This window comes from Drosophila mauritiana, unplaced genomic scaffold (genome assembly GCF_004382145.1).
Source record: "Drosophila mauritiana strain mau12 unplaced genomic scaffold, ASM438214v1 U_252, whole genome shotgun sequence".
NCBI classification, from domain to species: domain Eukaryota; kingdom Metazoa; phylum Arthropoda; class Insecta; order Diptera; family Drosophilidae; genus Drosophila; species Drosophila mauritiana.
The window spans coordinates 8050-19181 of NW_022881387.1; the positions used below are offsets into that span (position 1 = coordinate 8050).

The following is an 11132-nucleotide window of genomic DNA, read 5'->3' on the forward strand; positions in this document are numbered from 1 at the left end:
AAAGACTTTAACATTAATTAATGTTGTTGTGCGTATTTGTGGCAGTACCTACTACAACAATGGCGTTTCCTATAAAAACAAATTCTCGAAAATGGAAATCGAAGAAAACTGAACAAAATTTGAAAGTAGAAGTCGAATTAAAATTAAAATAATTTGAATGTGGTATTCAAAATAAGTGTGTGTGTATATGGACCATAATATACACGCGTTGCGAATATGTATTGTTCATCTATGTTATGAGCATACGTTGGCTAATGCAACAACCTAAAATATACAATGTTTGTACCTGTCATCCATCAGGTTAATGTTTTATATAAATTTTGCAGTATGTGTCACCCAAAATAGCAAACCATAACCAGATTTTTATGATACATAATGCTTATATGAAACTAAGACATATCGCAACATTTATTTTTAGGTATAAAAATAAATTTATTGAAGGAATTGATATATGCCAGTAAAATGGTGTATTTTTAATTTCTTTCAATAAAAACAATATTGATATTATATAAAAATGAATTATAAACTCTAAGCGGTGGATCACTCGGCTCATGGGTCGATGAAGAACGCAGCAAACTGTGCGTCATCGTGTGAACTGCAGGACACATGAACATCGACATTTTGAACGCATATCGCAGGTCCATGCTGTTATGTACTTTAATTAATTTTATAGTGCTGCTTGGACTACATATGGTTGAGGGTTGTAAGACTATGCTAATTAAGTTGTTATAAATTTTTTATAAGCATATGGTATATTATTGGATTTAAATAATGATTTTATTCATAATATTAAAAAGAAATGAAAAACATTATCTCACATTTGAATGTGAAAAACGAAGAGAAATATTTTCTTTTTCAATCAAATAATACTGAGAAATGTCTAGCATAAAAAATTGAAATATTTTTCATCTAGAATTGTCTCTTATTAATGATTCGGGAAAAAGAAAAATCTTGGTTTTGTTATTATTCTTCGTTGGTTCGTTAAATGGATAAAAAATAACTTTGCTTACAAGAACTATTGGAACTATTTATAACGAATTTAATTGATTGTTTTATCATTTATATATAAAGAATTTATGGCAAAAAATAGTTATATATACAACCTCAACTCATATGGGACTACCCCCTGAATTTAAGCATATTAATTAGGGGAGGAAAAGAAACTAACAAGGATTTTCTTAGTAGCGGCGAGCGAAAAGAAAACAGTTCAGCACTAAGTCACTTTGTCTATATGGCAAATGTGAGATGCAGTGTATGGAGCGTCAATATTCTAGTATGAGAAATTAATGATTTAAGTCCTTCTTAAATGAGGCCATTTACCCATAGAGGGTGCCAGGCCCGTATAACGTTAATGATTACTAGATGATGTTTCCAAAGAGTCGTGTTGCTTGATAGTGCAGCACTAAGTGGGTGGTAAACTCCATCTAAAACTAAATATAACCATGAGACCGATAGTAAACAAGTACCGTGAGGGAAAGTTGAAAGAACTCTGAATAGAGAGTTAAACAGTACGTGAAACTGCTTAGAGGTTAAGCCCGATGAACCTGAATATCCGTTATGGAAAATTCATCATTAAAATTGTAATATTTAAATAATATTATTAAGAATAATGTGCATTTTTTCCATATAAGGACATTGTAATCTATTAGCATATCCCAAATTTATCATAAAATATAACTTATAGTTTATTCCAATTAAATTGCTTGCATTTTAACACAGAATAAATGTTATTAATTTGATAAAGTGCTGATAGATTATATTATTACAGAGCGTTAATTTTTCGGAATTATATAATGGCATAATTATCATTGATTTTTGTGTTTATTATATGCTCTTGTATGATTAACAATGCGAAAGATTCAGGATACCTTCGGGACCCGTCTTGAAACACGGACCAAGGAGTCTAACATATGTGCAAGTTATTGGGATGTAAACCTAATAGCGTAATTAACTTGACTAATAATGGGATTAGTTTTTTAGCTATTTATAGCTAATTAACACAATCCCGGGGCGTTCTATATAGTTATGTATAATGTATATTTATATTATTTATGCCTCTAACTGGAACGTACCTTGAGCATATATGCTGTGACCCGAAAGATGGTGAACTATACTTGATCAGGTTGAAGTCAGGGGAAACCCTGATGGAAGACCGAAACAGTTCTGACGTGCAAATCGATTGTCAGAATTGAGTATAGGGCGAAAGACCAATCGAACCATCTAGTAGCTGGTTCCTTCCGAAGTTTCCCTCAGATAGCTGGTGCATTTTAATTATTATATAAAATAATCTTATCTGGTAAAGCGAATGATTAGAGGCCTTAGGTCGAAACGATCTTAAACCTATTCTCAAACTTTAAATGGGTAAGAACCTTAACTTTCTTGATATGAAGTTCAAGGTTATGATATAATGTGCCCAGTGGGCCACTTTTGGTAAGCAGAACTGGCGCTGTGGGATGAACCAAACGTAATGTTACGGTGCCCAAATTAACAACTCATGCAGATACCATGAAAGGCGTTGGTGCTTAAAACAGCCAGGACGGTGATCATGGGAGTCGAAATCCGCTAAGGAGTGTGTAACAACTCACCTGCCGAAGCAACTAGCCCTTTAAAATGGATGGCGCTTAAGTTGTATACCCTATACATTACCGCTAAAGTAGATGATTTATATTACTTGTGATATAAATTTTGAAACTTAGTGAGTAGGAAGGTACAATGGTATGCGTAGAAGTGTTTTGGCGTAAGCCTGCATGGAGCTGCCATTGGTACAGATCTTGGTGGTAGTAGCAAATAATCGAATGAGACCTTGGAGGACTGAAGTGGAGAAGGGTTTCGTGTGAACAGTGGTTGATCACGAGTTAGTCGGTCCTAAGTTCAAGGCGAAAGCCGAAAATTTTCAAGTAAAACAAAAATGCCTAACTATATAAACAAAGCGAATATAATACACTTGAATAATTTTGAACGAAAGGGAATACGGTTCCAATCCGTAACCTGTTGAGTATCCGTTTGTTATTAAATATGGGCCTCGTGCTCATCCTGGCAACAGGAACGACCATAAAGAAGCCGTCGAGAGATATCGGAAGAGTTTTCTTTTCTGTTTTATAGCCGTACTACCATGGAAGTCTTTCGCAGAGAGATATGGTAGATGGGCTAGAAGAGCATGACATATACTGTTGGTCGATATTTCTCCTCGGACCTTGAAAATTTATGGTGGGGACACGCAAACTTCTCAAACAGGCCGTACCAATATCCCGCAGCTGGTCTCCAAGGTGAAGAGTCTCTAGTCGATAGAATAATGTAGGTAAGGGAAGTCGGCAAATTAGATCCGTAACTTCGGGATAAGGATTGGCTCTGAAGATTGAGATAGTCGGGCTTGATTGGGAAAACAATAACATGGTTTATGTGCTCGTTCTGGGTAAATAGAGTTTCTAGCATTTATGTTAGTTACTTGTTCCCCGGATAGTTTAGTTACGTAGCCAATTGTGGAACTTTCTTGCTAAAATTTTTAAGAATACTATTTGGGTTAAACCAATTAGTTCTTATCAATTATAACGATTATCAATTAACAATCAATTCAGAACTGGCACGGACTTGGGGAATCCGACTGTCTAATTAAAACAAAGCATTGTGATGGCCCTAGCGGGTGTTGACACAATGTGATTTCTGCCCAGTGCTCTGAATGTCAAAGTGAAGAAATTCAAGTAAGCGCGGGTCAACGGCGGGAGTAACTATGACTCTCTTAAGGTAGCCAAATGCCTCGTCATCTAATTAGTGACGCGCATGAATGGATTAACGACGGACGTGTTTTCGTTGCGCTCGTGTACAGATTGCGAATAACTAAGTTTTCCTTGTTTGGAAAGTAATTAAATCGGTGATTTAGTGCTCCGCGGAAGTCGAGTGAAAATTGTCGAGTGGTTAAAAACAAGCCGGTTTGGAAATTATTAACAATAAACTATTGGAAATTTTCCACTCCGCACGTGCTGCGAGGCGAGCTTACGAGTAAGTTTTTCGAGTAAGCTTTTTGAGCAGCTGTCAAAAAGCTTATTGGTGGCAGTCACTGCTAGGGTTTGTGTCTAGGGACAGTTTAGTGCTACCAGACGCTACCGATAGGTGGAGCTCTAGAGCATCTACCTTTTGTCACTGAGCAAACGAGCATACGGTTGCTGGCGTCGACGGTAGGAGGAGCCACCATCGGAGTTATGCCGACCGAGAGCGACAGCAGCGCGAGTGCCTTGAGCGGATGTAGTGCCTCGAGAAATCCAGACGAGGCAGGCGCAGAAGCCATCTGGCCTCTAAGAGCTCGGCGCCGACGCAGGCGAAATTGGTTGCCCTGGCGTCGAATGGAGTGCCAGAACCCGTTGGTGTACTTGAGGAGGCGTTTTCGTCGCTGGAGGACGCCCGGCGGCTACGGCAAACGCTGCCATCGATGCTGCCCCCCCAACGCTGCTGCCACCGCTGTTGATCCTACTGCTGCCCCTGCTGCCGACCACACTGCTGCCTCCGCCGTTTCCACTGCTGCTAAAATTGTTGCCACCACTGCCACCGCCGCTACCGCTGCCGCCCGTGCTGGGCAAGCAGCCATGATGGCAGAGCTGTCGGCCACCCAGCGCATGGTGAGAAGCAGCTTCCGCAGCCTAGGAGAAGTGGACACGGAAGAGCTCTCGTATGCTATCAGCCGCTACGATGAGCTGGTGCTGGCGTTAATGCTCCGGTGTGGAGAACTGGAGACGCGGCTCGCTATGCCGCCACCGCCGCCGCCGTCGTTCGAATCCGTTAAAGAATACGGCCGCCAATGCTCCCCAGATGCCACAGGTTGCACCCATCGCTGCCCCCGCGGACCACCAAGGTTCGCGAGACGTGGTCAGCGGTGGTGAAGTGCGACGACCCTGCGCTATCGGGAAAGCTATAGCGGAAAAGGTGCGAACGATGGTTGCACCCTCCCTCGGAGTCAGAGTACATGAGGTACGTGAGCTCCGTCGAGGTGGTGGTGCGATCATTCGTACTCCTTCAGTTGGAGAGGCTGCAGAAGGTGGTAGCATCAAAGAGGTTCGCTGAAGTTGGGCTAAATGTGGCACGGAATGCGGCCGAGAAGCCGAAGGTCGTCGTCTATGACGTCGACACAGCTATCGGCCCTGAGGAATTCATGCAGGAGCTGCATGGAAAATAACTTCGACAGCGATATGACTATGTCCCAATTTAGAAGTCCGTGCACCTGGTGACCAAGGCGTGGTCGGTAACCGACGGCGCCACAGTAAATGTAACGCTAGAGGTAGACGACCGCGCCGATGGCGAAGCTTGATGTAGGTCGTGTCTACATCAAGTGGTTCTCATTCCGATGCGAGCACAGGTCCGCACATACGCCTGCCACAGATGCGTGGGTTCGACCACAAGGTCAGCGAATGCCGGCAGAAGGACAATGTCTGCCGCCAGTGCGGGCAACAAGGCCACACCGCGGGCAAAGTGCCAAAACCCGGTGGACTGCCGGAACTGCCGTCACAGAGGGCAACCCTCGGGGCATTACATGCTCTCGAACGTGTGCCCGATATACGGGGCGTTGCTGGCGGAGGGTGCAAGCTAGACATTAATGTTTAGCTTCATCCAAGCGAACTGTGGCCGAGGCAGAGCTGCGACCATCGAGCTCGGAGTCCGACTCAGGAGATCGGAGTCTATGTTCGCGCTGGTGCAGGAGCCGTATCTCGGCGGGGACGGAATGGATGTGCTGCCTGAAGGAATGAGAATTTTCACCGATCGGCGAGGGAAGGCAGCCATCCTAGTAGATCAACAGGAAGCCATCTGTATGCCAGTGGAGACCCTCACCACGGATTATGGCGTATGTCTGGTCGTTAAAGGGAGCTTTGGCTCAATCTTCCTTTGCGCCGCATACTGCCAGTTCGATGCACCTCTGGAACCGTACCTCCGGTACATGGATGCGGTCCTGCTGCAGGCCAGCAGAACCCCCGCAATCCTGGGCCTCGACGCGAATGCAGTGTCCCCCATGTGGCTTAGCAAACTCTCTCGTCATGCCGAGGGGCAAGCTAACTACAGACGGGGTGAGCTGCTGTCAGAGTGGATGCTGGAGGCAAGAGTCGCCGCCCTAAACAGTCAACAGAGGTGTACACGTTCGATAATCACAGAGCTACTAGCGATATCGACGTGACAATCGTCAATGAGGCAGCATCTATGTGGGCCACATATGAGTGGAGAGTGGACGAGTGGGAATTGAGTGACCACAACATCATTACTGTTGTGGCCGAACCAACTACCGCGCGCGCAGTTGAGAGCATAGCTCCTGTGCCGTCCTGGAACTTCTCCAATGCACGTTGGCGATTGTTCAAGGAGGAAATGTGAGTAGAGCAGCCGAACTTCCGGAAAACTTCTCAGAGTCGCCGTTGGACCAGCAAGTTCGACCCTGCGCAGTATAGTACATAATGTATGTGATATTGCGCTGGGAAGAAAGTCAATTCGATCGCCCAACAGGAGAGCACGTTGGTGGACTGCCGACCTCTGCGCTGCAAGGCGCGAAGTCCGGAGACTTCGTCGCCTACTCCAAGATGGAAGGCGTCGTGATGACGGTGCCGCTATAGAGCGTGTAGTGGTCGAGCTGAGGCGGGCCTCAGCAAACTACAAGAAGCTCATTGGGAGGGCGAAAATGGATGACTGGAAACGCTTCGTGGGAGATCATGCCGACGACCCATGGGGGCGCGTCTACAAGATTTGCCGAGGCCGCAGAAAGTGCACGGAGATTGGGTGCCTCCGCGTGAATGGCGAGCTCATCACTGATTGGGGTGACTGTGCACGAGTGCTCCTCCGCAATTTCTTCCCAGTTGCGGAGTCCGAAGCACCGACTGCCATCGCGGAGGAAGTCCCACCGGCCCTCGAAGAATTCGAGGTTGATGCATGTGTTTGCCCGGTTGAAGAGCAGGCGCTCTCCCGGCTTGGACGGCATCAATGGCACTATCTGCAAGGCAGTCTGGCGCGCCATACCGAGCACCTAGCATCGTTGTTTTCCGATGCATCCGATTAGGATACTTTCCCGCGAGTGGAAGTGCCCACGAGTTGTCTCGCTGCTCAAAGGGCCAGATAAGGACAAGTGTGAGCCCTCCTCATATAGAGGAATATGCTTGCTGCCAGTCTTTGGTAAGGTGCTCGAGGCCATCATGGTGAATCGTGTGAGAGAAGTTCTTCCGGAAGCTGCAGATGGCAGTTTGGATTTCGCCAAGGACGATGTGTGGAGGATGCTTGGAGACACGTGAAGAGCAGTGTTTGTGCCAGCCCGGCGCAATACGTGCTCGGCACATTCGTGGACTTCAAAGGAGCATTCGACAACGTCGAATGGAGTGCTGCACTCCGCCGACTAGCAGACTTGGGATGCCGGGAGATGGGCTTGTGGCAGAGCTTTTTCTCCGGCCGAAGAGCAGTGATCCGAAGCAGTTCCGGTACTGTGGAAGTACCGGTAACTAGAGGCTGCCCGCAGGGGTCAATCAGTGGCCCATTTATCTGGGACATTCTGATGGATGTACTGCTTCAGCGTCTCCAGCCGTATTGCCAGCTGAGTGCATACGCTGATGACTTGCTGCTTCTCGTCGAGGGAAATTCCCGAGCTATGCTAGAGGAAAAGGAGCACAGCTGATGTCCATCGTAGAAGCGTGGGGAGCGGAAGTTGGCGTTGCCGTCTCGACCAGCAAGACGGTAATAATGCTGCTAAAAAGGTGCCTTGAGACGTGCGCCTACGGTGAGGTTTGCTGGAGCGAACCTTCCGTATGTGCGTAGCTGTCGGTACCTTGGCATCACGGTCAGTGAAGGAATGAAATTCCTCACGCACATAGCTTCGCTTCGCCAGCGGATGACCGGAGTCGTTGGAGCATTGGCGGCGTGTGCTTCGAGCCGACTGGGGCTTCAGTCCTCGAGCCAGGCGGACCATATATGACGGACTCATGGCACCTTGTGTGCTGTTTGGTGCCCCGGTATGGTATGACACCGCCGAGCAAGTAGCCGCCCGGAGACGACTAGCCTCCTGCCAGAGGCTAATCCTGCTTGGATGCCTTTCGGTATGCCGAACAGTGTCCACAGTGGCACTGCAGGTACTTGGTGGAGCTCCCCCGCTTGACTTGGCTGCTAAGTTTTAGCGGTCAAATACAAGCTGAAGCGTGGATTACCCGCTGGAGGAGAACGACTGGCTATATGACGAGGACACTACGTGTCTAAGCTGGAAGCAGAGGAAGACTCGCCTAGAAGAGTGCTTACTGCAGAGTTGGCAGAACAGATGGGATGATGACAGCGAACCAGGACGGGTGACGCATAAATTCATCCCATATGTCACTCTCGCCTATCGGGATCCAAGATTTGGATTCTCGATGAGGACGTCTTACCTGCTGACAGGTCACGGGTCGTTTAACGCATTTTTGCAAGGGAGAGCCCTCAGCGATACCACTGCTTGCGCTTGTGGAGATCCATATGAGGACTGGATGCACATATTGTGCGCTTGCCCCCTATATGCAGATTTGCGGAACCTCGATGGACTTGGAGTGCAGCGCCTTGGCGAAAAACTGGACCTTCGATAGAATCCTGGAAGATCAACAGAGGACTCAACGGCTGGCAGTGTTTGCGGACGAAGTGTTCCGTAGGAGGAGGGGTGTTTAGCCCAACAACTTCGCCGTGTGGTTAGCGGGCGAGAATACTTCCACAGTCCGCTATTGCTTGTCGTAAGAGGCGACTAATATAGCCATAGGTCCCTCTAACCCTGCTTGTCGGAGCAAAAGGAGGAGGCCCCCCGAGCCTCTCTTTCGGTACCACGGGTTGTGCAGCTATCCAAGACTGCACATTGAGTAGGCCCCCTGGTGGGAGTATCGTGGTGGCTGTGGTTGGTACCCATATCGCGGGTAGAGCCTTTCGTGTTCGACGTTTGAGTTACGGTGCTAGTTGCGCAAAACTCGGGTGCTGTGACCCAGAGATCAGTAGAGATTTAGGTAGATCTCGCTCCTCAGCAAGGGGGAGTGCTTGCCCGGCAAGCAAGTACTCGAATTGCTACCGGGGTGGTCGCTATGTACATAGCTATAGCTTCTAGTCCGGGACGCTTGTCTGGCGTATCCAGACACATACACCATGTTGATACATGCACCACTTGGGGTGTTCAGGGTGTCGTGGTTGTAATCCCTTCAGTGTGGAACACGCCACGTAAAACAAGTTCGGAGAGATCTGAAAAGTCCGTTCGTTGTCCCTATCTACTATCTAGCGAAACCACAGCCAAGGGAACGGCTTGGAATAATTAGCGGGGAAAGAAGACCCTTTTGAGCTTGACTCTAATCTGGCAGTGTAAGGAGACATAAGAGGTGTAGAATAAGTGGGAGATATTAGACCTCGGTTTGGTATCGTCAATGAAATACCACTACTCTTATTGTTTCCTTACTTACTTGATAAATGGAACGTGTATCATTTCCTAGCCATTATACGGATATATTTATTATATCTTATGGTATTGGGTTTTGATGCAAGCTTCTTGATCAAAGTATACGAGTTGTTATATAATCGCAAACAAATTCTTTAATAAAACGATGCATTTATGTATTTTTGATTTGAAAATTTGGTATAACTCAATTACTCAGTATGATCCAATTCAAGGACATTGCCAGGTAGGGAGTTTGACTGGGGCGGTACATCTCTCAAATAATAACGGAGGTGTCCCAAGGCCAGCTCAGTGCGGACAGAAACCACACATAGAGCAAAAGGGCAAATGCTGACTTGATCTCGGTGTTTCAGTACACACAGGGGACAGCAAAAGCTCGGCCTATCGATCCTTTTGGTTTAAAGAGTTTTTAACAAGAGGTGTCAGAAAAGTTACCATAGGGATAACTGGCTTGTGGCGGCCAAGCGTTCATAGCGACGTCGCTTTTTGATCCTTCGATGTCGGCTCTCCTATCATTGTGAAGCAAAATTCACCAAGCGTTGGATTGTTCACCCATGCAAGGGAACGTGAGCTGGGTTTAGACCGTCGTGAGAAGGTTAGTTTTACCCTACTAATGACAAAACGTTGTTGCGACAGCATTCCTGCGTAGTACGAGAGGAACCGCAGGTACGGACCAATGGCACAATACTTGTTCGAGCGAACAGTGGTATGACGCTACGTCCGTTGGATTATGCCTGAACGCCTCTAAGGTCGTATCCGTGCTGGACTGCCAATGATAAATAAGGGGCAATTTGCATTGTATGGCTTCTAAACCATTTAAAGTTTATAATTTATTTTATAAACGACAATGGATGTGATGCCAATGTAATTGTAACATAGTAAATTAGGAGGATCTTCGATCACCTGATGCCGCGCTAGTTACATATAAAAGCATTATTTAATACAATGACAAAGCCTAGAATCAATTGTAAACGACTTTTGTAACAGGCAAGGTGTTGTAAGTGGTTGAGCAGCTGCCATACTGCGATCCACTGAAGCTTATCCTTTGCTTGATGATTCGATAAATAAATGATTTTTCCTGTAGCCAAACAAACACCTCGTCATCAATTTAGTGACGCATATGATATTGTCCCTATCATATAATTTTTGATATAAAGACTTTAAAGAATTATATCAAGTTGCAAATATCGTCATCAATTTAGTGACGCATATGATATGTCCCTATCGTATAATTTGATATAAAGACTTTAAAGATTCTTACGTTGCCAAATACCTCGTCATCAATTTAGTGACGCATATGATATTGTCCCTATCATATAATTAATATAAAGACTTTAATGAATTGTGTCAAGTTGCAAACACCTCGTCATCATTTATGACGCATATGATATTGTCCCTATCATATAATTTTTGATATAAAACTTTAAAGAATTGTATCAAGTTGCCAAATACCTCGTCATCAATTTAGTGACGCATATGATATTGTCCCTATCATATAATTAATATAAAGACTTTAATGAATTGTGTCAAGTTGCCAAACACCTCGTCATCAATTTAGTGACGCATATGATATTGTCCCTATCATATAATTTTTGATATAAAGACTTTAAAGAATTATATCAAGTTGCCAAATACCTCGTCATCAATTTAGTGACGCATATGATATTGTCCTATCATATAATTAATATAAAGACTTTAATGAATTGTGTAAGTGCCAAACACCTCGTCATCA

The 11132-nt window shown here is 45.5% G+C and overlaps 2 pseudogenes; both read left to right on the forward strand.

Moving 5' to 3' along the window:
• Positions 1-524: 524 nt before the first annotated feature.
• On the forward strand, positions 525-704 carry LOC117149584 (annotated as a pseudogene).
• Positions 705-1099: 395 nt separating this feature from the next.
• Positions 1100-10461, forward strand: LOC117149586 (annotated as a pseudogene).
• The last annotated feature ends 671 nt before the right edge of the window (positions 10462-11132 follow it).